This window comes from Larus michahellis, chromosome 1 (genome assembly GCF_964199755.1).
Source record: "Larus michahellis chromosome 1, bLarMic1.1, whole genome shotgun sequence".
Taxonomy (NCBI): Eukaryota; Metazoa; Chordata; class Aves; order Charadriiformes; family Laridae; genus Larus; species Larus michahellis.
The window spans coordinates 201,829,367-201,843,168 of NC_133896.1; positions in this window are offsets into that span (position 1 = coordinate 201,829,367).

A 13,802-nucleotide genomic window follows, 5' to 3' on the forward strand; every position below is an offset into this window, starting at 1 on the left:
AAAAACTGTGGATAGTAGCTTCAAGGTCACCTTCAAAAATGTGTTTATGGTATACAAATCAACCGTGTGTAAAATGAGGGCATATTCATACTGTATAAGAACACATTACAGTAAGCTGCACATTTCTCCTCTGCGCATACCCCTTTGATATATATTTAAATAGCTTCCTTCCAACATGACCTTGAAAGGTTAATTTAAAACAAGACTTCATTTTTTTTTTTTTTGCTATTTGCTTTAAAAAAGGGTTTTTGTAGGACATGTTGTTCACTTGATGTTAAATCTCATCTTACAAGGGTGTTCTGGAATGTGTTGGAATAAATCTCAACAGTCATATTCCCTGAATAATAGCTAAATGTTTGTGAGTGCAATAGGAGGTATAGCTCAAAATCTTTCATGACTAGAAAAAGCAGTGTTATTTTAAGACTCAAATACTTAGCGCTTTCCTGTTTTCTCTCAGCATTGTATCAGTAGGTACATTCTTTAAAAGCAGTCACATCTTGGTTTCTTTAGTCTGCAGAAACCCCATCTGTGTATGCTTCTGATAGAAACCAGATTCTGCACGGTGGAATCCACGGGAGCAACGTCTCTGCAGCTCATTTGTGCATATGCTCCACCTCATTTACATATAAATTGCATAACGTATGGCGTAGGGACTGTTTCGTCCCCTCAACGGGGAGGTCATTCTGGGAAAAGGGGGTGCGGTGCTGAGACCTGGCCCCTGGCCCCCCCGGGGAAGTAGGGGGTGCCCGTCATTCATCAACCTCCGAAGCAGGCAGGCTCCGCAGAAGGGTTTGGCACCGGCTCAGAGGGCAGTGGTGCCCATCAGGGGTTTTCCCCAGGACCTGAGCGCTGGTGTGGGACATGGACAGAGGTGCAGCCTGGCTGGGAAGGCAGCAGCCACCGCCCGCTGTTGTTCAGGCATGAATTCCTCAGCTGGCACGGTTGCCCTAAAGCCCTTTATATCTGTTTGATCCCCATCTCTCCTCTTAGCTTTAAAAGTACTTCCTTGAGTGGTGTAATCATGGGGCAATTTTCCTCTCATGCCAAGTTTAGATATTGTATATACTACTTACATGTTGTCTTGGGTGACATTGTTTCCCAGTTCCCAGCGAGATAGGGATCAGACCACCTCTGTGCAGCTCAAAGACCAAAGCGTTGCACCAGACAGCACGAGATTTCTCCAGAACATTTTGGAAGTGGAAATTGAAGTCATTTGAGGATTAGCATTTTGTTAGATGGGGAGATGAACCCCAAAACACAACATCCTGAAATTGCTCAGCTGTTGTTCATCGCTGAAGGTTTGAAGGCAGAGATTGCAATCTGTTCGTGCTCTATCTGCTTGCCATACGGTTTGCAGAACAACAAGCAAGACAGGTCAACACTGGCCCCCCTTTTCTCTGTCTGTGTAACCTGGTATTAGTGAAAGAAAGCAAAAAGGTTTGAAATCCTACTTGAAGCGGATACTGGTTACTTAAGTCAGCATTATGTTCAGTAACAACAGACGCAGCTGTCTTGACCACACACAGACCATTTTAGCAATTGCCAAAGTGCAACGCTCGTTATGCAGCCAAGTCTTAAATTATGGTAAGCAAGGAAATAACCAAAGATGTTTTAAAAAAATGCACATCGGTTTCATTGATATGAAATTTACCTTTCAGATAATTCTTGACTTGTAACAAATGTACATTTGCCAGTTTTGTGAGCAACAAGACTAGGGAAAGTAAAAATTACTTCATAAAAATAAACTAGCCAGGATTTTATGTGAATGGGACTTAATGACTATGTAATTATAATTTTTAAGTGCATGTAATTATTAAAATAGAAACAGACACACGGTCTTGTGCTTTCTGTAGCTTATCATAGGCTTTTTTTTTTTTAATAAAAATGAGATTCACAATGAAAATGCATACCAATCACAAGGCTTGGAGGGATGACAAATTTAGGCTTCAATTCAACAGAGAACTTGAGCATGTGTGTATAACTGAGCATGGACTTAAGCTCTTTGCTGAGTTTGAATCCTAAGGAAGGTACACAGAACTTTTCAGGGAATTTTGACATTTTCAAATATTTTGAGCTGGGCAAGGAAAGGATGAACTTGGATTTGCCCAAACTGCTTTGGTTGCATGTAGTTTTGCCATGTAGGGTTTGGGAGTGTGAGGAAATTTTTTTCCAAGTTTCTTCTACTCAAACTTCTTCTACTTAAAACTGTAATAACAATTTCTTGTTGGCCTTTAAAATTCAGTCAGTCCTGGGGATAAAATGGAGACTAAAACATTGTACAAGGCCACATCATTGCCAAAGAAATGAATGAAAGAGAGAATTACAATTCAACAATTTCACAGAAACACATGAAATCCGTGTGCTCTTTAACCTTGTCCAGGCTCCTGGCAGCATGCAAGACCCTCACTGCTTCTCTAAATCTGCCTTTCCTCTCCCTGCAGCCCTTACAAGTATCTCCTTCAAGGTAGATCCAGAAGCTACATAGCATCAAAGGAGAGCATCAAACCTCTGTCTGCACATGAAGGACATTGTAACTTCTGCACCATCAATAGAAAGTCCATCCCCTGTTCCTACCTGCATGCCTGCACTAGTCTTATCTGTCAACATTAAGCACAAAGCACCATCTAACAGCCCACACGGGAAGACGCGCTTCACCAAGGGGGACAAGTTTGGCTTCTGCTTGTAGCCACTGGATGGAATGAAAAAGCAGCAAAGGAACAGCTTGTATTTTGAGGTCAGTAGTTTTCCCTCTCTCATTCTGGACTTCCTGTAGGTATCAGCACAGTGGCAGGATGGAGGTAGGTGGCAGCTGTAGACAGACTTCAGCTGCCTCTCAACTCCTGCCTTGGCTTGGGACTATCTAAGAAGAAAAAAGGAGATGCTTTTGCAGTGTCATGAACTGGGTCACGGATGAACCCCTCCTTTTTGCCCACAGAGATGAGCTGCAGGTGCATCCTGCATGAGGACAGTACCTCACCAGCATTGCTGGAGACCAACAAAATAAAAGACTTTATTAAGCTTCTCTGCTCACCTTAAAATGGAACAGTCACTCCTCACTGCCATCTCCCTCTTTCATTATCTGGTTGGACATGCTGGATCGATGGGCCAAGGCCAACTGCATGAGGTTTAATAAGGCCAAGTGCCGGGTCCTGCATTTCGGTCACAACAACACCAAGCAACGCTACAGGCTTGGGGAAGAGTGGCTGGAAAGCTGCCCGGCAGAAAAGGACCTGGGGGTGCTGGTGGGTGGCCAGCTTAACATGAGCCAGCAGTGTGCCCAGGTGGCCAAGAAGGCTGACAGCATTCTGACTCGAGGCCTCACCTCGAGTACTGTGTTCAGTTCTGGGCCCCTCTGTACAAGAGGGACATTGAAGTGCTGGAGCGTGTCCAGAGGAGAGCTACCAGGCTGGTGAGGGGTCTGGAGACCAGGTCATACGAGGAGAGGCTGAGGGAGCTGGGCATGTTTAGCTTGGAGAAGAGGAGGCTGAGGGGAGACCTCATTGCCCTCTACAGCTACCTGAAAGGAGGTTGGAGAGAGGTGGGTGTTGGCCTCTTCTCCCAAGTGAATAATGACAGGACCAGAGGAAATGGTCTGAAGTTGCGGCAGGGGAGGTTTAGGTTAGATATTAGGAGGAATTACTTTACTGAAAGAGTGGTCAGGCACTGGAACAGCCTGCCCAGGGAGGTGGCTGAGTCACCATCCCTAGAGGTGTTTAAGAAATGTCTACATGTGACACTTCAGGGCATGCTCTAGTGGCAGAGATTGTAGGGGTTGGGGTTTTTTTTGTTGTTTTTTTTTTGGTGTCTGTATGGTTGGACTCGATGATCTCAAAGGTCCTTTCCAACCATGAAGATTCTATGATTCTATGATTCTATTACCTGTTAAAGTCTGTGTAATTAATTTCCATTGTTTTCCCCTGTCCCCCAAAGTAGATTTACTTCTTTTCTACATAAAATTTTCTTTAATAAAAGGGAGTAAGTACCACAAAACACAGCATCCCATTTGAAAAAACATATATTAGATCCTTTGCATATTGCTTACAACTGTTGAAGGACTGTAAAAGAAAAAAATGTATGTCATCACGATGAGTCTCTACCTGCAAAAGTACAGCTTGTTCACAAAAAATGCTCAATATTATGTATTGTGACAGTTGCTCTTTCCCCCCTTGTATGGCAAAGTAATTAGTTATGAAAACCTATGGAAACTGTTAGTAGGTGGGGCCTTGCTGATACTTGGGTTCAGGTTTTGTTTTTCCCAAGATATGCATATTTGTTGCACCGAGTATGGTCAGCCCTGAGCATTCTGAGAGGTGATCAACTCTGCTCAGAGAGACAGAGAGAAAGAGGAGATGTGGCGAGGTCCAGGAAATAGCACATTCAAAAGACAAACACAGCCTTCTGTTTTCCCAGACTTTCCACCGAGCAATGATCATGGAGCAGATCCTGCCTGACATAGGGCAATGAATCTCAGCAATGGGTTTCCAAATCGGAGATGTCTGGGGAAGGGTGGCCAGGGTTCAGTGCACGTGGCCTTCCTGTAGAGTTGTCTCAAGTGCATTCCTACCCTTAACATTGAAGGCTGTAAAACCTAGAACAAAACAGACCCAGAAACAAATTATTTCAGAATGTGCTTTTACCAGTGCAATGGGAACTTACACTGTGGCTTTTCTAGGATAAGTGGACCTGAACACATAAACAGGCTTAGGACGAAACTTCTTAAGGCACATGGTCTGTACAGTTCCACCTTTGTCACACACCATCCAAGCACATGTATTTGAGCCCCCATGTGCTGGGCATTGTCTTCTGAACTTTCTTTGTCCCAGAAGGCTGCAGCAGCATCTCAGTCCGGAGGCCGTCTGGGACTCCTCCTGGGCACAGGCGGTTTACTGTCCCCTGGTGGCACTGAGTCCCTGTAGTACGGCAGCCCTGGGCCATCACACTGGTGCTGAGCCCAAGGACTCCCAAGTACCTTCATTACACTTTCTTCTCAGCTACATTTATGTGGTGCTCTAGGTTTGCAGCTTGGTTTTTCAAGGATGTTTGTCAGTGGAAGTAAACCAAGAAAAAGATTGGAATTTTCTTTAAGCTATGACTCGTGGCTTTATTTACTACAGGAAATTTTCAAGTGTAGACAAAATTGTACGTTTAGGTACACTTCGTTGCCTCATGTCTGGCAGTGTTAGAGGCCCCTGCATTGCCCAAGGTGCTTCATTTCTCCCCACCTTTTCTGTGCTTCCTCCGTTTCCAGAACATGGGAGCCTACCTGTTTCTCTGTCTCTTTTCTTCCATTCACTCCCTAAAGGAGCCAATTAAGGACCCAGTCAAAAATTAAACAAATACATTCCACTCCCATCTGTCAAGCAAACTCCTGTTCCACCTCAGCGTGCAACAAAATCCAGATGATCTGTCGCACAGTACCTTGGTTCAGACTTGAAAAGTAAGTTTGCCCTGAACTCCGGCCAACTGTGAGTCCATTAGGTGCTTCCACATGAAGTGACCAGTATCAAACAGAACTCACAAATTACACGTAGCTTTCCCCATAATTAAATTTCTTCATTTTTCCTTTTAGGTCTCTAGAAAAACATGAGTAGATTTGTCTGATTTTTTTCCGGACTTAAAAGGATGATAAAATATGGAGTAGTTGCATTAAAAACAGGGAGAATACTTAGCTTTTGTTGGGCTAAAAGCTTCTGTGGGCCTCACAGTAGCCCAAGAAAGGGAGAGGACAGTGGAGACACCAACACAGAATAGGAGAACCGCTGTTGTCAGCAGGAAGAAGTTGAAGACCACTGGTTGGGATGCTGGGAGGAATAGATGAGGTAAAAGCACTGGTTTTAGAGAGAAAGAAAAGAGGAGAGAAAAGAGCCTCAATCACAGAGGAGGATGGTGCAGAGCTCTTGGGAAGGTATTACAGGGAGCTGCTGCCAGGAGCCCGGTCGGATCGGGAACAACCCCCAGGCATCAGAGCAGCAGGTCGGGATGGACGAGGCAGTTGGTATGGCTGTGCCTCACCTACCAGACTCTGAAAGCCAAGTTATTGCTTACTCACCCCTCAAATTATCCCTTGCTCCATGTTTTTTCAGCCTGCATGTGGGAATTGAGTCCTGACATTTTAAATTAGAGGCATTTGTGAGAGCATCACAGGCGTAATGTAAGGATTTCAGTGGCAATACCTTGGCATACTGAGGTGATTCTTTGGCGTGTACTTCAAGATCACTCCAAATGCTTGATAATATATCAGGATTTAGTTTCTGTATGAGTCAAATGCCCTACTGGTGTAGATAGACACAGTCACACTCACTGCAGTAGGATGTCGTGTATTTATATCAGTGGGGAATTTCCTTCCATTTAGTGAGCCTTTAAAGAAAAGAATACAAGAAAAGAAATTACAAATTTTTCTCTTCTTATCCATCAGTTTCTAAACATAAACTTATTTCCTCCAGTGCTGTAGTATTTTAAAACCAGAACAAAGAGCTGGTGAGAGTAAGCACAGCTATGTGCTAATTTATAACTGCTCAGAGTAAAAGGCAGCTCCAGCTGACAGTAGCTTCAAAAAAATTGTGCCTCCTGTAAATTAGGGTAAGGGAACTGATCACTGAAGGTAAACAGGTGATGAAATACTTCATTAGTACCTCATTTGTAATTTATGTCTGCTGAAGTAGTTGACAAAGAATCAAAACGTAAGTGGTAGATTTCTCAGAAGTGCAGCCTTTGAGGTCACTGAAGTGGATTAATTATAACCCAGTGTAAAGCACAGCCTGTCTCTGTGTCAATTACCAGTATTTGATAACTGAAATTATGTCAAGCTCTGTTCTTCTTCAAGATGCAGCCACACATTTTAAAATCATTATGACTGTAAGCATGAGCTTCACATAGCTAATGAGTTCAGCTCATTTATTAAAGTTCATTTTGACTTAGCAGATAGTAGTTGAGCTTCAGAGGGGAGTGGGTAGCAAGGGATCCAGTTCTGCAAAAATAAACGCCTTTCCTTATCCCCTATGCCAGTCCTGTGCAGGAGAAACAAATTTAGTTCACTTGCCAAAGAATCATTTAAATGTACTGTAGGAGAAAGGGTTGAGGGAGTCAACTGCTATTAAATATGACTTGCTTCTAATGGCTATCAGAGCTCCAATAGTTACGTGAAAATGCCGGGCTTAATGGACTACCTGCTGTTCATATTCATAATAGCAAAATGACTGATAATGTACCTCTACCGTATCTTGGGATTTTCTTTCCCCTCTTCCTCCCTTTTCACACTCTTCCCTGCAACTGCAGAAGTATTGGGTAGGGTTCAATAGCATCTGTCCTTATGTTATCAAAACCTACCACGCGCTCCTCGGTGAGTAACTCTATCTTGCTGTGTCTGTGCAATCTGCTACTGGCACAGCAGGGCAGGCACCACACGCTCCCTGCATCCCAACCCGCGGCAGCACTGCCTGCACACGGCAAGCAAACTTCAAAGGAAATGGTTTTGGGCTTGGTTTGGTTTTCTGATGCAAAAAACAGCTAATGACACTGGGTGCATTAATGCAGGGGAGGTTTAGATTAGATATTAGGAGAAATTTCTTCACTGAAAATGTTGTCAAGCACTGGAAGAGGCTGCCCAGGGAAGTGGCTGAGTTGCCATCCCTGGAGGTATTTAAAAGAGGGGTAGATGTAGAGCTGAGGGACATGATTTAGTGGTAACTTGGCTGTGCTAGGTTAATGGTTAGACTTGATGATCTTGAAGGTCTCTTCCAACCAAAACAATTCTATGGTTCTATGGGTTGGCTCCAGCAAAGTGATCACCAGGAGACCAGCTTTGCTGCATGTTTCACCTGCACTGTATGCTCATGGCAGCTGCTGCGCCAGGGCCCATGAGCAGCCGTAGCTGGTGCTGCAGATTCCCACCTCTGGGAGAAAAGAGGCCAGGTCTGGGCTGCACTGTCAAACAGAATGGCTCCAGCTTCAGCTGAGGTCAGACTTGGACCAGAGGCTAAGGAACGGTGTTTGGTCTAGTGAGATATTCTTTCACTGTTCCCTGCTCTCACCTGAAGTGTCTCTTCCTGAAGTAGCTAGTAACATGTGATGTTGCTGCGTAGATAATTCCTTGTTCTTTTTGCTCTAACTAAACGACATACAGTCTGGGGTCAGACTCTGTTTTCAATGGCGTCTTGCATTTAGCATGGCTGTAACTTTATAGAGAGCCGTATTCCAATATTCGTCAGCAATCTTTTAAGAAAGCAACAAGTTAATTCTTTGAGGTGGACATAGTATAGTCAGAGGATTTGCTTCTAAAGAACAAATTTCTTTTTAAGATTAACAACATGTGGCACTAATGTTTAAAGTACAAATTTTAGTTTGTCAGTGCAACTCATCATTCCTTATTACACATTGTGAAATCATTTTAAGATTCTTTATGCATCTTTAAGCCAAAAGAATATCTGACAGCCACCCAAGCCACTACTACGGAGTCCAGAGTAAGTATACAGCTGTGACCTAAACCATAGACGTCTAACCTGAACCTCATGAAAATAACTGAGGAAAAGATTTATTTGTGTCTCTGATTGAATAATTCTCTATTTTCCAATGCAACCAGTCACTCCAATTTGCATGAGATTGCTGTTCATATCTTTAGTACCAGGATAATATGTCTGTTAATTTTAGAAGCACTAAAATGGATTAGGTATGCGGAGAGATATATTGAGCAGAATATTCACCACAGGGTGGCTTTCTGCCCCTACTGAAATCAGCAGAAGTTACAGCATCTACGTCAATGCATATGGGATTTCAAATCTCATATTTTAACCTCCACTGTTTCAGGGAAAGTATTTTATTGGATAAACAGCCAGAATGTTGAAACAATCCCTCCCTAAATATTTTGCAGCAATAATGACACTGATTTCTCCACAGCATCAATCAAACTGGAACACTTAAAAATACTTACTTGGATATAAGTAAGTAAAAATGTGCTACAGATTGGAAATGAGGGAAGAGAACTGGTATGAAGGGTATTATAAGCTATGTCTAGACTTACCTGCTAGGAAAAAGGATGGCTCCTGTCCAGCCCGCACCTCCAGTTTTCTTTTCTGTGAAAACCAGATTGTGGGAAGGTGGGAGGGAAGAAGGAGGGACAGCTGGTGCATGCCTGTGTTTTGTCCCAGTAGGGAGCTGGGATGTGAGAATATGCAACTGGAAAGTGGAAAATTCTCCCCACAATCCTCGTCTAGATACAACTAAGTGCCCACAGTGACCAAGGGAATGGCTTTTTCATAGGAATTCAAAAGTGTTTCCATTTTTTCCACTCATTTGGTTAAATATAGCTTAGTAGACTCAGACTTTACAAAAAGCTGGGCAATAGATGGGATTATTTCCTTGTGTGCCACCACTTTAATGGTACTACATTTGAGATGAGCTTAATAACTGATGACTCAAAGCCAGGCTTTTACGAAGGTGAGGGAACAGATTTGCGAACTCCTTGTGTTCCCAAATGAGCTCCTAAATGGCACCAGAGTAATGGACACATTGCAAAAAAACCCAATTTCCACCGTCTCCCAGTTCCTATTCTGCCACCTGAGCTCAGAGTTTCAATAAAATGTCAACACCAAAACCTTAGAGGACTTGCAAAAACAGTTTCATGCCGAAGCCTGAAATAGACACTGACTAAGAAACGCAGACAGAACAAATTGATTTTTCTAGGGTGCTAGAGGCTTTCTGCCCCTTTTAGCAGATATTTATCCATGGCTGGTAGGAATTTGTGTACCTCCAGAAAAGGTGTGTGGCTGCACCAGCCTGGAGAGGGGCGAGACAGCTGGCCCCGCGGGACGGGTCGGGCAGAAGCAGATGGCCCCGAGTGGCCAGGCTGGCGTGGGGACAGATGGCAACACGGGACAGCTCGGGAAGAGGGACATATGGCAACATGGGATTGGCAGGAGCACAAGTCCTTACGCTGGTCCCAATTACGGGCTTGGTGGGTCTGGATTCGCCTGGGAGAAGGCAAAAGGGCTTTTATGTCTTCCCATCCCTCCTCAGACACAGGCAGGGATGCCATGGACCTCAGGACGCGGCCGACAGCGACGTCAGCCACTGCAGACTGCTGAGCCTTTCTGAATATTTCTTTTACTGTCATTTCAGCATCTAACAAGTTTTCACCGTTCTTACACACGTTTATGTGTTTTGATTTTCATCAGCACATGGTTCATCAGTGGTAGAAAAGGATAAAAGGCAACATGTGCGCCACTGAGATTCAATGGGCTGATTCAGCATGCTGTTATGTCCTTTGAGACGTGGAAGACAAATGAATTTGCCTGTTCATCATCTTAGAGAGCTGACACACAATAAGTATCAAAAATACTTAACATGCAGAAAAGCACAAAAACATGTAACACCATAATATATCCATTGCATGTTCCCCCTCCCACTTCCCTTATTTTTGGGATGGTAAAGATACTAACCAAGAAATTTGCTTCAATTCTGAAGGAGCTTTTCAGGCATAAATACTTTTTCACCACTAACCACTAACTACCGCATTGCACATGTAGAACATAATTAAGAAGAATAATAAATTAGGAGTTGGATGTCTTCCCATGTAATTTTGAATATGGGAGGCAAAATTAAAAAGCTTTACATGCCGAACATTGTGGGAATGTGCTTATATACACATGAGCCTAATATTTGCCAGTATGCCTCCTCTCTTTCTTTGCCTTAATACAAGCTGACCATCCAGAAATGACATCTTTTGGGCATATTTTAAATAGATGCAGGGGAAGTCATTTGGTTTGGTCACATTAAACTGCTGAAAGACTCCATAGGTAGCGCATACAGCACGGCCTGCTTCCCTGGTGAGAACACGATGAGATTTTTTATAGAGAACATTAAGTGTATTGAGGAAATTGCATCCACCGTATTACACTGTACCTTTTATAACTATTGTCATTGCATTTTTCACTTTTCCAGCATACTTCATCTTCTCTTTCATCATCTCTTTTATTGAATACACTATTAACAGAGCAACATCCATTACAGAGGTACAGGAATTAATTAACTTGCAGCAGTTGTGATCTCTGTACACTGAATATAACAGATTTGGTGATCATATCATTGAGACCAATTGTCTGCCTGTGGACAAGAATATGCAATCACAGAATACCATAGATTAAAGCTCTTGTTAATAGGATTAATTTCTCTTTTTGGTAGGATTGGAAAGAAGTGGTGGTAAAGTTAAAAATGATACTTCAGGGTTGGGAAAGGATTTCGTTTATTCCAAGAGAGACTAACCTAAACCGTGACATCCATGTGGATCTGGACGGCTCCAAAAATGCAGCAGAGTGCAGAAATGGATTTTTGTTATCATGTCTTAGGTAGATAGAGAATCAATGTAAAGATGGAGATTTAAACTCCAAAATCCCTCTGAGCCAGGTTTTCTGATGCCTGCTACTTCCTTTTACTTTTTGTGAAAGAGGATTTTCATGGTTACTATAAGGGAATTATTTTAGCCATTCAAGAAATACAAAGGGTTTTATAATGCAGTTTTTGTAAGGAGTATATATTTACATGGTGACAACCTCGAAAGACTGAAAGTTAGTGTTGCTGCATGTGCAGCGGGGTATGATGAACATGACTGGGTTTCCCTGCAATAAAAATATACAGAGAATCTCCTATATCTATATAGCCATCAATAGCATGACTTTATCTCATACTGAATATTTTCTCTCAGATGATGCATATTTGTATGAGTACTTGATTATTTCTCTATCAGACAGGCTGACTGATAGCCACCCATGACTCAACTGAAGATTTAAGTTTGACAATTATTTTGTCTAATATAATTTCTTTAAAAAGTCAGATTCCTTTAAAGGGTCCCTTCATATTGCCTACATTTCCCATAGGTTTTAAGGTCTCTCCAAACTCAGAATGTGGGTATTTTTTCCTTTTAGGCAGGAATGTTTTCCTATATTTTGGGAAGATTGTCCTTGTATTTCATAGTTGTGAAATCTCCCCTAGTATCACTGTCCTACTTGTTACAAATATATGTATTCTGCTCCATTTGAGTGACCTTTGGATGATACCAAGAAGTTATAGAGCTTATAAGGTAGAAATCCCTCTGTAGAAACATCCTGAATCATTTTCCTGTGGGAAGAGATCTCCCCACCTGCAAATTTGATAGGATGTTTGTTGCCTCAGGAGAATGGCAGAGAAGATCCACAATTTATTTTGGTAGTTTGAGGCAACATTCTGTCTGCTGCATTCAAAAGGCCCAAAATCCACAAAATATAAGAATGAAAATAAGTGTTTTCATAAGCAAAGCACCATGGTTAGTCATGATGCTTCCAATTTGCAACATCCCAGAAAGATGAATGACCTTGCTTATATTTGTTATTTTAGTTTTTCTAAGGGATGTATGATGAATGAGATTTTCCAAACTTATTCATGAATAATAATGTCATTTTAATGTTATTGCATCTTTGCATACAGCAGATGATTACAAAGAATGCCAATGGGGACTGATAACCAGGTCCTGTAATTGAAATCATGTCTAGAAGAAATACTATAGCACGGCTTTGCACATTTCAGGACTACCCGGAAACCAATATCTCTCCTGAAAATGGTAGACTGCCTACAGCTATCATTCCAGCTATTTCTGAGTAATGGTAATAGCTCTGGAATGACATCTGACTTGAAGCAGTCAGGTATTAAAATACCAGACAAGCATGGCTGCCCGTACCTGACTGTACTACAGGAGCAGTGATCTGTGGCAAACTGCCACGCTAATACGTCCTTTTAAGACGTAACCTCTCCAAAAGGCAAAAGTTCAAGTAGGTTTGGTATTGGTAAGGTCTATTCTCTCATATCCAGCTTGAACAGAGAGTTCTACGTTTTTTTCCTCTTCTTTTAGCAGTTGCACAAGTAATGGTAAAATACAGGAAACAGGGATGTAAGAAAAAAAATACAAATTCTATTTAGAGCATCTGCAAAGTAAATATGAGCTCCCCCAAAACCTGATGTAATGGCTTTCTTACATTAGAAGTATAGATTAAGCTGAAAGCCTGACTTCTTTGAAGGTAAAGGAGAAAATCCCACTGACGTCGTTTCATTCAGTCTGTTCTCTCTTCTTGGTCCTGTGTAGCTACCGAGCTTCTTTCTGTGTCTATTTTTTTTAAAAAGGATGGAAATAACTTAGGTGAAATTAAATCTTCATTTTCTTGGGCATAATCCACGAGCCTCAGGAATAGCTGATGAAATATCCTTGCATTTTTAACCAATTGTACTAATCCAGTCAACACCATAATTGCACTCAGAATCCCTTAGGCCTAATTTGAGTGTAAGGAAAAGCTACTGTGCTATTGTTAAACTCCTCGAGTTTAATTTTTTACCAGCCAATAATTACAAAACACAGGAAATGACACGGTGAATGATGGAACTATTTTGAAGTGCAAATTTATGAAGCAGCTGCAGCAAATAAAGTGGTAATTTAATTAGGCTTATGTCCTAAAGCTGAGGTGTAGTGAAGAACATTTCTGAGATACAAGCTAATTCAAATCTGGAATAGTAATCCCACATTTAGTAATTTCAGTGCTATAGCTCAGTTAATTACAGCATATTAGCAAATAATGAGATAATTAATCTTCAAATGCAGTTCTTGTCTACATGCATATTACAGAAGAATTTGACTTATCCTTTCTTTGTATGTTTTTCCAAGAACAAGTTATGACTAATTTAACCTAGAGAAACCCTTCCTCACCAAAATACCTAGATTCCTTTCTTTTCTAAACCTATCAGGTTTCGGACAACTCGTTCTTTGTTTAAACAAAAAAAATACTTTC